At 42.1% G+C, this 14465-nt stretch overlaps 1 protein-coding gene across 4 annotated transcripts in view; it reads right to left on the bottom strand.

The window, feature by feature from the left end:
* Positions 1-14465, bottom strand: part of FAM110B (family with sequence similarity 110 member B) — a 155975-nt gene that overhangs the window by 60962 nt on the left and 80548 nt on the right. For all 4 annotated transcript variants that reach the window (XM_032296143.1, XM_032296147.1, XM_032296144.1 and 1 more), the window contains one exon: positions 9074-9162. The gene's annotated coding sequence lies outside the window, so the exon portion shown is untranslated. The remainder of the gene's footprint in view (positions 1-9073; positions 9163-14465) is intronic.

The following is a 14465-nucleotide window of genomic DNA, read 5'->3' as shown; positions in this document are numbered from 1 at the left end:
ATACCTTCAGCTGACTCCTTTTTTTTCCTCCACTACATATAATTCAGATGGCAGCCAGCAAGGACATGAGCATACTTCGGGACCCCGGTGCCTCAGGAAAGACAGCCCTGTAACTTCTGAAGATACACAGAACAGACCACTAGTATGGTGAACTAAGAGTTGAATACACACAGTTCCGTGGTGGGCTCTCTCATAGGCCATAGATCTGGGCCATCCAGGAGTTAGCTTCTTCTACATACCCAGAGCTTTGGTTCTGCCTAAAATGCATCATTGTCTTGGATCTCTTCAAATTTTCTTCACTTCCAACTCCAGTACTACTAGTTATCATTCTTCTTAGAATGATTTTCAAATATAGAGTTTTTATCACTTTACAAGAATGAGAATGTCAGCGTCTCAAGATGGGAAAGGTTCTTAATCCCCATTTCACCCCTGGGCAAACTAGACACTGGATAATTTTTAATGGAACAGTGAATGACGAATGAATTAACATAGGGAGCATGAAGCCCGGGGGAGGCATGGATGGCGGGAGTGGCCTCATTCTGTATTCTTCATTGGCCCTGGAGTGTGGGCTTTTAGGGTGCCAGTTCTCCAAAACAGCGGTAATAACACAATTAGTGAACTTGGAGACAATCGCAAATCACTGAATCTCTGAATGTTGAATCTATGAGTCCATAGAGAACAATCAATTTGAGAAAAAAAAAATGAACAAATTAACTATGAAATCTGAATTCTAGAAACAAAACCATATTTTAAATGTGGTTGAGGAGACCAAATTAAAGGAGCCTTTGGATACAGCTAATTATGCCTTGATTATTCCTTACTTTGACTAGTTTGAAGTTTTACCCAAGTTCTTATAATTCTGCTCCATAATGTTCAACTACAACTAACCAAAAATAACCCAATTTCTTGTTTCTTTTCTTATTTTTTTTTTTTTTTTTGCTTCTGACTTTGTTTTTTCCTTTCTTTCTCCAGCAATAGACTGTGTCTTCCTCTTTCAGTAAAATAACACTTCGGGCCCTGCTAAGCTCCTATGCTGCTGTGTCTTATATCTGAAGATGCTGCTGTCAGAGCTTGTGAGAGGCAATGACCAAAAAGACAGATGAGCAATGTCCAGTGACTTTCTTTCAAATGCATAAAATCCCTTCAGTCTATTAAATTTCAAAAACATCTCCTTTAATTTTCTTTTCTTTTCTTTCTTTCTTTTTTTTTTTTTGAGACAGAGTCTTGCTCTGTCACTCAGACTGGAGCACAATGGCATGATCACAGCTCACTGCAGCCACAAACTCCTAGGCTCAAGTGCTCCTCTCACTTCAGCCTCCCAAGTGGCTAGGACCACAGATGCGGGCCACCATGCTCATAAAAACAAAATGGGAGATGGGAGTCTCACATCTACCAGCAGTAGATATGTTGTCCAGGCTGATCTCGACCTCCTGGGCTCAACTTACCCTCCCACCTCAGCCTCCTGAAGCACAGGGGTTGTGATTACATGTATAAGCCACTGTGCCCAGCCCCACAAACAATTCTTTATCCTTTGTAGTTTGCTAGATTCTGTGCTCTGTTCTACAGATTCAGAGTTAAAACGTAATTCTTACCCCCAACTTGCTTATAGTCTATTAGAAAGAGGCAGAAAAATTTTACTGTAACTTACATCAGATTTTCACAAGTGCCTTTAATGTACTCATAGACTAAAACACGTGCATGACTATGTGCTCACAATCACAAGGAACTCTGAAGACACAGAATGTAAATAATGAATAAATGGAGATGTAAGGATAAGAAGCACACATGGGAGGGAGAGTCTGAAGTAGGTCTTGGCAGCTGAGACTGAGCTCCTCCTTTTTCCTGCTGTCAGTGGGGCCACTTTGCCTTCTAGAGGAGATGCAGTTATTTTCCCTTAGATGGTTTGTCTCCACATGCCCATTAAGACATCCCTTTACTATGGGCAGTTAAGAACTGACAATAGCTTTCCACTCTGTGTTGTTGATGAAAATTTTTATTTTCACAAACGCTTCCCGGGTGAGAAAAATCACTTCATTCCTCTTCAGGAAGCAAATTGGTCCATAGAATAGCACTGACACTGCAAAGCCATGTACAGTCTCCTCTAGGATTTCAACCCCATCCCACGTGCTCGCAGCTCCTTTTCCAGGTAAAGGGGGAAGTAGTGTAGATTCTTTAGTGTGTTCTGATAGCCATTGTCAGTTCTGTGTACTTCTTTGAGTCTTTACATTTCCTCCTGCTACATTTTAAAGCATTTTTATAGTGTGTAGTTCGGCCTAATTAAGCATTTTTACGGCAAAAAAAAAGTTGGGAGGGCAAGACTTGTTTATTCAACGCCTCGAGCATCTCAGAGCCTAGGTTCTTGGGTGAAGCAAAAATTTTTAAAAAACTGATCATACAATTTAAGAGATAATACATAAACCCTCAGAGACAGCAAACACCATATGTTCTCACTCATAGGTGGGTGTTGAACAATGAGAACACATGGACACAGGGAGGGGAGCACTACACACTGGGGTCAGTTGGGGGGAAATAGGGGAGGGACGGTGGGGGGTGGGAAGCTGGGGAGAGATAGCAAGGGGAGAAATGCCAGATGTAGGTGATGGGGAGGAAGGCAGCAAATCACACTGCCACATGTGTACCTATGCAACAATTTTGCATGTTCTTCACATGTACCCCAAAACCTAAAATGCAATAAAATAAATAAATAAATGGGAAAAAAAGGCCGGGCGCGGTGGCTCAAGCCTGTAATCTCAGCACTTTGGGAGGCCGAGGCGGGTGGATCGCGAGGTCAAGAGATCGAGACCATCCTGGTCAACATGGTGAAACCCCGTCTCTACTAAAACTACAAAAAATTAGCTGGGCATGGTGGCGCGTGCCTGTAATCCCAGCTACTCAGGAGGCTGAGGCAGGAGAATTGCCTGAACCCAGGAGGCGGAGGTTGCAGTGAGCCGAGATCGCGCCATTGCACTCCAGCCTGGGTAACAAGAGCGAAACTCCGTCTCAAAAAAAATAAATAAATAAATAAATAAATGGGAAAAAAAATAATTCCAAGGCTATTTATAAATAAATGTACATGGTATACATTAAATTGTGAAGAAATTAGTTGCATGAATTATGAATTTGTTGAATGAATAAATGGCAAAAAATCTTAGACTCTGCTAAAAAAAAAAAAACACATCTTTTTTCTTTTAAGGGAAAAAGTAACTTTTGAAACGGCATTAAAGGAACTCCTGGACTTTAACAGAGTGGAATTGGTCAGGGATTTTGGGCAAGAAGCAGCCCACAAGCTCTGAGGGGCCAGGTATATAGAGAATATGAGTAGAATAACAGACACTGACTCTGAGTAAGTGAAAGAGCCCAGATGAGAGCTGACTTTGGAATTTAAATTGGCAGATGGGTAACTGGGAGAAACAAGGTTTCAGAGCAGGGAAATAACAGGATGAAAATAGCGTTTGTAAAATAATTTTTTGGCTCGGCGTCGTGGCTCACGCCTATAATCCCAGCAATTTGGGAGGCTGAGGAAGGTGGATCACTTGAGGTTAGTAGTTCGAGACAGCCTGGCTAATATGGTGAAAACTCATCTTTACCAAAAATATAAAAATTAGCTGGGTATGGCAGCACATGTCTGAAATCCTAGCTACTAGGGAGGCTGAGGCAGGAGAATGGCTTGAAACTGGGAGGCAGAGGTTGCAGTAAGCCGAGATTGTGCCATTGCACTCCAGTTTGGGCAACAGAGCCAGACTCTGTCCCGAAAAATAAAAATAAAAACTTTCTGCCTCCTATATGGACTGGCATCGGAGCAGAAACTAGAGGCAGGAGAACAGCATATGGCTAAGTCAGTAATGGGGTTGTGTGGTGATGAAGAGGGGCTGTGTTGGGGCATGAGCCCTCGAGGAGGAGTCAGCAGGGCACAATACCTGAACTGGCAGGCGTGGTAAGGGACAGTCACTTGGGAGGCTTCTTCACAAAGGAAGGGTCTCCACTGACTGTCATGGTGAGTGAAAGCTGTCTCTTTTTGACCAAGGGTGATGTGGAGCTTGTTTTTAAATGTATCTTAGAGAACTAGACCCACAGGACTCAAGTAAAGGTAAAACATACACATTTCAGGATGATGAGGGGCCAGTGCTCTGTGAAGCTCTGCCTAAAGACCACGCGATGAGAGGGCGGCATTGTTCCCCTGGTGAATAGGAGGAATTTCCCCAAGAAATGCACATTAGAAATATATTCAGGACTTTGGTTGCATTTTTTAACCAGAATTAAATATTTAGCATTCTTTTATCCTATGCTATGGAAGAGAGAGACCTAGGTGGAGCACATACTTCAGTGCTCACTAAACACAGGGTCCTGGCAAGCATCACATTTCTCTGAATTTCTGAGTACTCAAAATGCATGAATGCTCCCTCCATCCACATCTAGAGATGATAGCACATGATTTACAGGTTGAAAATAAAGCGAGAAGGTCTGGAAAGTCTAGTTTTCTCCTGGCACAACTACGATCGCTGTTTAAATCTCCTCTCTTTCACCTGTGTCCGCTTAACAGTCTCTTCCCCTCTTCATACGACCTTTTTGGTCTCTTCCTTGCTCTAATTGACTGAAGATTTTCACGGTTTCCATAGATCGTTCTAATATTTCACCAGGCATTGATGTTTCCTTGTAACCTGTCAATTCTACTTTCCCCATTGTCCAACTTCCCTCAACCAACTTTCCTGTTGCATGTATGACCCTGATATTGTAAAGAAATGAACTGGTGTGCAAGGTCTGCTTAGGGGTTTGATAGAAGAACCTTGGGTAGACTTGGGCTTTACACCCAGCGTGTGTCTAAACACATGGCTGCCCTTTGGTCTGCCCTAGCCTCTGATTCTCATATTACACATATCCCATATCTATATATTGAAGAGTCTATCATATCTACATATTGAAGATTCTAATACTTCTCTAAAGGGCAAGTGCAGACTGCATAAACACCTCCAGCACAGAGCCACAGGGCAGTCCTTCCACAGTCCATGGGCATAACTGCGGCCTATCCTTCCTTTCTGTTGATCGTTGCAAGAAAACCAGTGACCACCTTCACAATTACATAACTTCTATTATAACAGCCATTAATAAACAACTATGCGGGTAGCAATACAGAATTTCTCTTTCATTTGATTTAAAATATTTATATACTTCAAATTACTTCTTTTTTTTTTTTTTTTTTTTTAAGATAGGATCCTAGCTCTGTCACTTAGGCTGGAGTGCAGTGACATGATCACAGCTCACGGCAGCCTCAAACTCCTGGTATCAGGTAATCCTCCCACCTCAGCCTCCTGTGCAGCTGGAACTACAGGCTCATGCCACAATAGCTGGCTAATCTTTTACACTTGCTCTTAGCCAAAAGCCCAAGAAGTGATAATACCTGGCTAATTAAAAAAAAAAAAAATTGTAGGGATAGGGTTTCACTATGTCGTTCAGGCTGGTCTTGACTTCCTGGTCTTAAGCGATCTTCCCAACTCAGCCTCCTGAAGTGTTAGGATTACAAGCGTAAGCCACCAACACCCTGCTGTAATTTGACAATTTAAATTGCAATCAATAATTTTTTGAACTTCATAATAAATGCATGTTAAATCCTCAAAAATAGAATTATACTTTCTTTCTGAGTATGAGGGAGACAATCCCTATATCTATCCTTACAGAAGCATATAAAATTTCTGTGAATAAGGAAAATAAAACATCTAAAATCCCTGCTACTTTCCCCAGAGAATGCCCTTTCCTCTTCCTCTTTTTAAAAAAGCAGCAAGCAAGCCTGGCTCCCAGCACAGTGGGTCTCACTGCTGTGCCGGCTCTCCTGGTTCCTGAGGAGACCTTGCTCAAGGTCAGCTGAGATGGCCTCAGAAGAGCCACACCTGACTGTACTACTGGAATCTGAGCTCTGAGTCATTCTCTTGGCAAACTGCTAATCTGGGGAGAGGCAAAAGTCAGGGGTGCTGGCATGAGAGGATGATATGAGTCATGGACGAGGTACAAACCTCTCATTCTGGAGGACCAGCTTTAGGAAACACCGAGTTGGGAAAAAAGGTGTCGGAAAAAATCAGCCTGTACTTTTGGGCAGGCCCATTTAACATACAAAATAAATGTGCGAGGGTTGTTTTTACTCCGAGTAATTTCTCAAGCATCTAGCATGCACCATGTTAAAAAGGCAAAAATCTGGACAGAAGTTCTGAAAAATGAAACTTTCAAGGAGAAACTGACTTTATCAATTACATAAGTTTGAATAAGAAAACAAGGAACTAAAAACAAAGGAGGCCTTCAAGCTTATTTCCTGAAATTGTAATTACATGCGTAATGCACAGAAATTGGTGTTTGTGTATTCCTTTAGAAATGACTTACATATATACATTATTCAGGATGTATCACGTTCTATGATTAAAAAAACTCAAAAAAGTTTGATCAAAAGAACATTACAATATCATTTTATTTCATGACTTCAGTTGCCTTTTAGTTTCCTTAAACAAGGAGCCACGTTTAAAAAGACCAGTGTGTTCTCTAAAAACAAAATAATCTAGTAATCTTAAACTCATATATCGAGAGTAGTGAAAATTTAATGGCAATAATAATGCATATGTATTCATAAGCCTGCTTAATCTGTAATTTAAGAATCTAAGAAAGAAAAATGTTTTAATGAACCTTAAATGCAATAATAACCTGAAAGTTAAAAATATTTGGATATGGATAAGAAACAAATTATGCTTTTCACAACATTCTTAAAGCACTTTAAAAAATGTTTCAATCTATTTACGGGAAAGCTGATAAAAACTCAAAGTAACTTACACATATTGACTTAAGGTTATTTAAGAATAAGGTATTGGGGCTAGGATTTATGCCTGCAACCCAGGTGACACTGTGTTGGTGAGTCACCTGGCTGAGTTCTGTCTAACCTTCCTTGCCTAGGTAAATAATAGTATTGGTAAAGCTCAAGCCAATTACTTTATGCCTGTAAAGGTAACTGACTGTCTTCTCTGGATGGTTTATGTTGATGAGGAGAGGGGTCTGCCCCTTCTTGCATGCCTAGGCTACATCAGGCATCAACACTGCTCTGTCTTGTTACCTCCCCTATACCCCCACTGCCTTGCTGTTCTTCTTCCTTGGCATATGAGAAACTGAGGCTCACAGAAGTAAAGCAAACCACTCCAGTCTCTCCAAATGGATTACTAAGCAGGCGAGCTCTGATGACGGCCAGGCCTACTCTGCAGTTCCTCCCCGGCCACTAGCACTGCCGTCAGCAACCATCCCGGTGAGCAGAACATCTTGCAGCCATGTATGGAAGAGGCGGGGTGTTGGGATCACAAGAGGGACCAACATGTCCTGCTTTGCTCTGACTTCCCAGTTCTAGCACTGAAAGTCCCATGTCCCAGGAAACCCCTCAGTCATGGGCAAACCAGGATGGCTGAGTTCCTTAGAATGGTGCAGAATGAAAAACATGGGCCTACTGGAAGGCATTCCCTCCTAAGTCCACTGCACTTCGGTGCAGTTCTACAACCTCAGCTCCACAAGTGCTGGTGATGGCAGATGCAAAGTTCCTTCCAGCCAATAGGAGCCCAGGCTTTCATATTAGAGCTTCTTATATCTGAGATAAGAAGATAAGTAAGATGGCGATAAGAGTGAGAGACTTTAGGTACAGCACTGAGGGGTATTGTTGGCTTCCTGTTTCTACAGATTGCAGAATTCTGCCTGGCACAGGCTGATTCTTATTTGTCGGCGTAAGTTTGATTCAAAGGTTCTAGAAGAGTGATCACATCACCTAACAATATCCTGCATAATGCTATAATAATAAATTACAAAATGTATGGCTTACTATATAAGCAAGGGTACATTACAAATGGATGCTGGAAAGGAAGCTGGAGGAAGCTTGAGGAAGGCTGTCAATCAAATCCAAGCATGGGGCCACTCAGAATGTGGAAACAGAGGCTGAGGCTCTGTTCTCCCGAGGGTTGCTCTTTACACTCCTAAACTCACTGTGGACATGAGATAACCGGAGACTGTCTTTATTTTCCTAAACATTTCTAATCTCCTCATTTGGTGGTATTAAGCTCTCAGTCCCTCCATAAAAGAGGGAACCATCTGTACTTCGACCACCGTTCTCCACTTCCTCAGCTCCTTCCTGGAAGATAGTCTGGCTGGAGGAAGAGACCTGGAAAAAATGTTTCCAGACTCTCCATCAGCTGTGGGGACCAGAAAGGAGTCCCGGGAGTGGTGCGGATGTGGAGAAAAGCACCCTGCCATTCCCAGGCCTGCTGGCTGGCCATTCTCCAAAGATGCTCCACCCCCTCAATCTCAGTTCCTGGATTGGAATTTAAGTTCTTCTCTTTCAACCCTCCTTCTATTAAGGGGCCAGCTTGTAAAGATCTCTCCTAGTCACCCACTCCCAGTGCCTTTGCTGCTAACCCTGCACCACCATCTCATTCCCCAAGCACAGACAGTGAACTTCTGGCCAGGCCAGGTGGCTCATGCCTGTAAATTCAACACTTTGCACGGGCGAGGTGGGAGGACTGCTTGAGGCCAGCAGTTAACACCAGCCTGGGCAACATAGTAAGACCCCATCTCTAGGGAAAAAATTTAAAAACTTAGCCGGGCATGGTGGTGCACACTCAGAGCCTTACTCAGGAGGCTGAGGAAGCAGGATCACTTGACCCCAGGAGTTTGAGGCTGCAATGAGCAAGGACCACACCACTGCCCTCCAGCCAGAGCAACAGAGCAAAACTCCATTTCTAAAAAATAAAAATAAAAAATTTTTAAAAACACAGACGACTTATAAATTCCTGGGAGACTACCCAATAAATAGCACACAGCATTTAACAAACTAACAACTAGCAGATATGTAGAAGGTGTATCATGAAACCCCTTGGAAAGGCAAATGGCCATCACTGATACTTTGGTCCTGGCAAGGACCTCAAAGGTGGAACTTTCTTTTTTTTTGCCCAACAGCAAAATATCTGAAACCTCAGCTTCTTTGTCTTAGGTGCAATAATGACACAGGTTTTCAGAGAGAATCAATACTTTCTGCTCAGAATGGATCAAAGCAAAGCAATATGCTTACCTGAAAGGGGAATGAGTATTTTATGGATGGTAGGCTGAGGTCACAGGAACACTGTCCTTTCTTAAAATGCTCTCTGCAGCAGGAAATTGCTAAAATCAAAGGAAGAAAAGACTGCTATTGCTTTTTAATTTGATAAAAATAGGCAGGCTATTAAATACATTTAGCTATAGCCAATGGTAATTCTTTTAAAAATTAGTCAATACAGGCCGGGCGCTGTGGTTCACGCCTGTCATCCCTTTGACAGGCCGAGGTGGGCAGATCACTTGAGGCCAGGAGTTGGAGACCAGTCTGCCCAACATGGTGAAACCCTGTCTCTACAAAACAGTCTCCCAAGAAACAAAAATTAGTTAAGCATGGTGGTGCTGCTCGAGAGGCTGAGGCACGAGAATCACTTGAACTTGGGAGGTGGAGATTTCAGTGAGCTGAGATCGTGCCACTGCACTCCAGCCTGGTGACAGAGAGACACTCTGTCTAAAAAATAACAAAAATAGGCCAGACACAGTGGCTCACGCCAATCCCAGCACTTTGGGAGGCTGAGGCGGGCGGATCACAAGGTCAGGAGTTGGAGACCAGCCTGACCAACATGGTGAAAACCTGTCTTTACGAAACAAAAATACTAAAGTTAGCCAGACGTGGTGGCTCACGCCTGTAATCCCAGCTACTCAGCAGGCTGAGGCAGCAGAATTGCTTGAACCCAGGAGCTGGAGGTTGCAGTGGGCTGAGATTGTGCCCCTGTACTCTAGGCTAGGTGACAGAGCCAGACTCGGTCTCAAATAAATAAATAAATAAAAATTGGTCAAAATATTTTTTTAAAAGATAGTAAACATGGCAGTACACCAATATGCATTAGTTTTTACAGCTTCATTTGGAAACTGTTTTGTTCACTTCGACTATTGTTTCTTTTTTAAAAGAGACATTTTTTCCATAGATAGCAATTATGCTATAACATCAAGTTGTGATGAGTCGCATAAATAACATTTTACATGACATCATATCTTATTTCCAGGACTGTGAAAGAGTGTTACAGTTTCAAGGGGCCTCAGAGCCCCTGGTACACACTCCCCATCTGCAGAACCAGAAACAGAGGCCCACTCAAGGTGAGGGGCTCCGCAGCACCACTCAGCTGGCTGGGGCAGAGCTTGTGATTGCCACAGGAGCACTCTTCATCTGCACTGCAGCACCCCATGCCAGGGATCGTTAATTCTCTCATTCATTCAACAGGTACTGACTGAACACTTTGTATGGACCAAGTACTGTTCAAGGCTCTGGAGGTTAAGATGAAAAGTCTCTCACCTCATGGAGTTCACATTCCAGAAAGGGGAAACTAAAGAAATAAATAAGTGCAGTAAATACTATCTCAGAATATCCTACCGAGGTGGCTCCATTAGAGCGAAATCCTGCAGGCAGTGGGGAAACAAGCCATGGGCTTTCCGGGGAAGCACATTCCAGGCAGCAGCGGGAGCAGCAGTACCGCTCTCTTTGCTGTTCAAGGGGCACAGGAGGTCGGTGTGGCTGTGGGTGTAGGGGATTGGTGGACACTGTGTGGCAAAGGATGGGCCCACTGATGGAGAGCAGGTGACATGGACAGGCAAGCTGATGAAGGCCAGAGCATTGGAGAACAGCTACTTAAAGTAGGGTAGCAAAGGAGACAGGGGAAAAAACAAACCAGAGACAAAAGAGCAACAGAGAACTGCTTCCTGTCCTGGAGGTCTGCTGGGTCAGGGAGCTGCTCTAAGGGGATACTGTTCAACTCAGGAAGTGGGATGGGGTACGGAGGGCGGGAAAAGTAAAGGCTGTCCATTTTACAGGGTTTGTAAAAGTAAGTGTGGAAGCCAGACTAGGGTAACACATGACAGAAGTAGGAGGATTTCCTGACTGCAGGATCTGTAGAAGTAGAAATGCAAGATCTGTTTCCATGTAGATATTTGACTCATGGCAAGATCTAGTGCAATTAGGTCACCCCTAAAGTGGACTTTGCCTACAAATTTGGCAAGATTTAAATTTAAATCCAATTACATGTATTGGAAAAGCAGATGGCTTCAAGGTGAAATTCAAGTGTTATAATCCAGCCTCAAATTTTACAAGCTTAGCTTTAATGAGCACATAGAAGATAAATGACTTTCAGGAGTCCACAGGCAGCCAAGAGCAAATGACAATTCCTGCCAATGCAAACAATTCCAAAAGTAATCACTAAATTACTTCGAGTATAATAGCAATCAAAGTGTTTGGTGATTCATCTAAGATGCATTTCTAAATTCTGGGAGAAAACTTCAATCCCCATGTGATGTAAATCTATTAAAACATATTTCCATGCACCAACCTAGTGTGTATTCTGAGATGAGTTAGCAGGGAGAAGAGAAATGATACATGTATTAAAGTCAGTACAAAATATGAAAACAGAATATGAAGCCATGGCAGCTCCAACTTATTGTTGAGTTGTGGATGTGATGTCAAGATGGGCAGGAGATAGTAAGTTCTGGATTGGGCACCATCTCTCTTCTCCTGAGAAAAGCCTCCCTGGCACCCCTCATCCCCTTTTTAAAAAAAACTGGTTGCCTCTCCTTGGTATCACCAATCTATGTCTCTCTCTCTGCCTCTTGTACCCCTATTATTATTAATTTAGCTGCCTTTCTTTCTCAGTAGTCACTTCTTACAGGAAGGGACTATGCCTTCTATTTTCTCTCCATAAAGCTTAGCACAGAGCCTAGCACATGGTGACGGTCCATGATCATAGAATACTATAATGAAAAACAACTACACTTAGATGAGAGGCCTAATATCCCTTTACATATTTTCCCTATCCAGGCCACTTTAACAGGTCAACCCCGAAATATTTATCAATCGCTAATGACAAATCTCTTTCAGGTTTTTGGATTATCACAGATGCCAAGTGACTAGCCACAAATCCACCTACGGATATTACCATGGAAACTCTCACATGCAATATCATGCACTACCTATTTCTCTTTCTGCTTCACAAATATTTTCCAGACCTTGTTCAGCCCAGTTACTTTGCAGCACATTGTATTTTTCATGGAATGACTTCAGTTTTTAAACTGGTGATCACTTTTCCTGTTGAGACCTCAGGAGAAGTTAGAAAGTATCCCTTATAACAGATAACGTTTTAAATTTAAAATATAATATTTAGTTTATGCTGATAGGTCTATTGTTGACTGGTAAGAAATGTCATTCTCCCATCAGTAAAGAGCTATGGAATTTTAAGGAGGAAAAAGAACAACATTTTAAAGTGTCCATAAAATTTGTTTTTATTTTCTTGCCACAGAAATATGTAAAGAGTCTCCTTAATGTAGTTTTTAAAAAAGTTAAGATGTGATACATCCAAAGATAAAAGCACATATTTTGGCTACTTTGCAAAAACATAAATAACACTTCTTCAATCCTGTTATAAAAAAGCCCCTTTGGTGTATGTTAAAAGTCCCTTTAGGATATCAAAATATTGGTGCATTATGCAGTACACAGATACATTCATATTTAAATTTTTTAAAAAGTTCCTCCTCCACACAGAAAGTCTTTAAGACCCAGCCCTAGGGATTTGACATCACTTAGAACTACTTCCTACATCCTTCCATGACACACACCTCAACAGGGCTCTTCTGCCCAAAAGGAGCTCTAGCCAATGTTTATGTGTGTCCAAGGCTTTGACAGTGGAGGAAACCTTCTTAGAAATTATCTAAGACTAGGACAATTTGGGGAGCATTTCAAGAGATAGACAGACACAGAGAGAGACATCGATCCGCATCAGTTTATCCTTCCCAAAACGAGTGTCCAAGCCTAAGTGTTGATTTGCAGAAAGGTTTTTCTGCACATCCACATAGAAGAGCACAGCAGGCAGAGAGAGGGAGGGAAACAGGAGAGAAGTCTGGACTTCTGGAAAGAGCAAAACCACTCTCACTGAAACTGCACTCTCCACCACGGGTATGCACCTGTCTGCAATGGGAACAGGCATGGTTTGTGTCAAGGAAGCGGAATGTGAAATAGAACGACTGTTCCCAGGTTCATTTCACAGCACAAGGTGTCTAAAATGCCTGAGAATGCTGCCAGCTGGTTCAAGTCACAAAGACACTGTATTACAAGCAACAACTATCAAACTTTCTTATTACAGATGATACTCTATTACAATTCATGGCAAACTTTCATAATACTCGTTTTTTTCCTTAAAAAATGTTATTTGGATGCAATTTGCATTGGATGATTTACTATCTGCCTGGATGGACCTGGGAAGGAATGTGGGGTGGGGAGAAAGGCATGGTTGGTAAGTACTCTGAAGTTTCCTCTGTCAAAGAATATACTGAACCCTGTTAACCAGAATATATTTTAGATCATGACAGGTATTTGAACAAATCATTAACATTGCAACATTTGGCTTTTCAGGAGCAGAGAAATAATTCCTGATGCTTTTCAAAGATCAGCAAGGCTCTGGTGACAGCAGACGCACGGTGGCTGGTAGCCAGGAGTGTGACCGGTGACTCAATACACAAGTTTCTGTGGACTCCACAGTCTGGTATGGGAAGGACATCAATTTTTAAGTTTGAGGAATACATAAAAACAAAGGTATTTTTGGTATAAATAGGACACTATGGAGAAGGTACACTGAGAAGGAAAAACTCATGCTGCATTTGTTTGGGATATTTGAACCTCAGCTTTGCCCATTTAAATACTTTTCTTTCAGAATGTATCATTTTTAAAAATCACAGATTGCTGAAGATTATCAATTTTCAGGCAAAAATTAATAGAAATAAAAATGTTGCCAAACAGTAGTCAAAGTAAGCGGTAAGAACCCCACCTTCCTGTGACTTCGGTTCAACTCCTAAGGCAATGTCCCTGCTAAACAAAGCCAACAGACGAAAATTCCTCTTTCAAACACAGCTGAATATATACTTTAAATATCTCTGGCAGAACAGAATATATTAACCCTCTATGTATTTAAAAGGCTTAATAAAGACTACAAAAGGTGAGACAAAGAAAACCATCCAAAATGAAGGCTGCACACATTTTGGAAGAAACAATAGCACATTACTTCTGCTAAGGCACAGCTTCAACATCAGGAGAGTCACTGCCCTGTCCTAATTAGAGTGTGTTTCACTAAATTCTTCCTGATCACTCATTATTCAGGACAGTCTGGATTCAATGCAAACAAAGTCGACTGGGTCCTGAAACGTACCTACAAAGACACCTAAATTGATGGAACATCGGGCTTTCCAAAACAGAAGCGAGCCTGTAAGCATCACTCCCAAGTATACACATGCACTCTTGAATCCAGGTAAAAACATTATTCCTTGGTTGAATACTGTAAACAGGGTAGCTGTTTGCCAGGCAAGCCTGCGGGAGAATGTATTTTCCTATGGAATGCAGGAGTACCCATGGTATTAAC

This window comes from Sapajus apella, unplaced genomic scaffold (assembly GCF_009761245.1).
Source record: "Sapajus apella isolate SASKATOON/1434 unplaced genomic scaffold, GSC_monkey_1.0 scaffold35, whole genome shotgun sequence".
NCBI lineage: Eukaryota > Metazoa > Chordata > Mammalia > Primates > Cebidae > Sapajus > Sapajus apella.
This window is presented reverse-complemented; position numbering and strand designations above follow the sequence as displayed.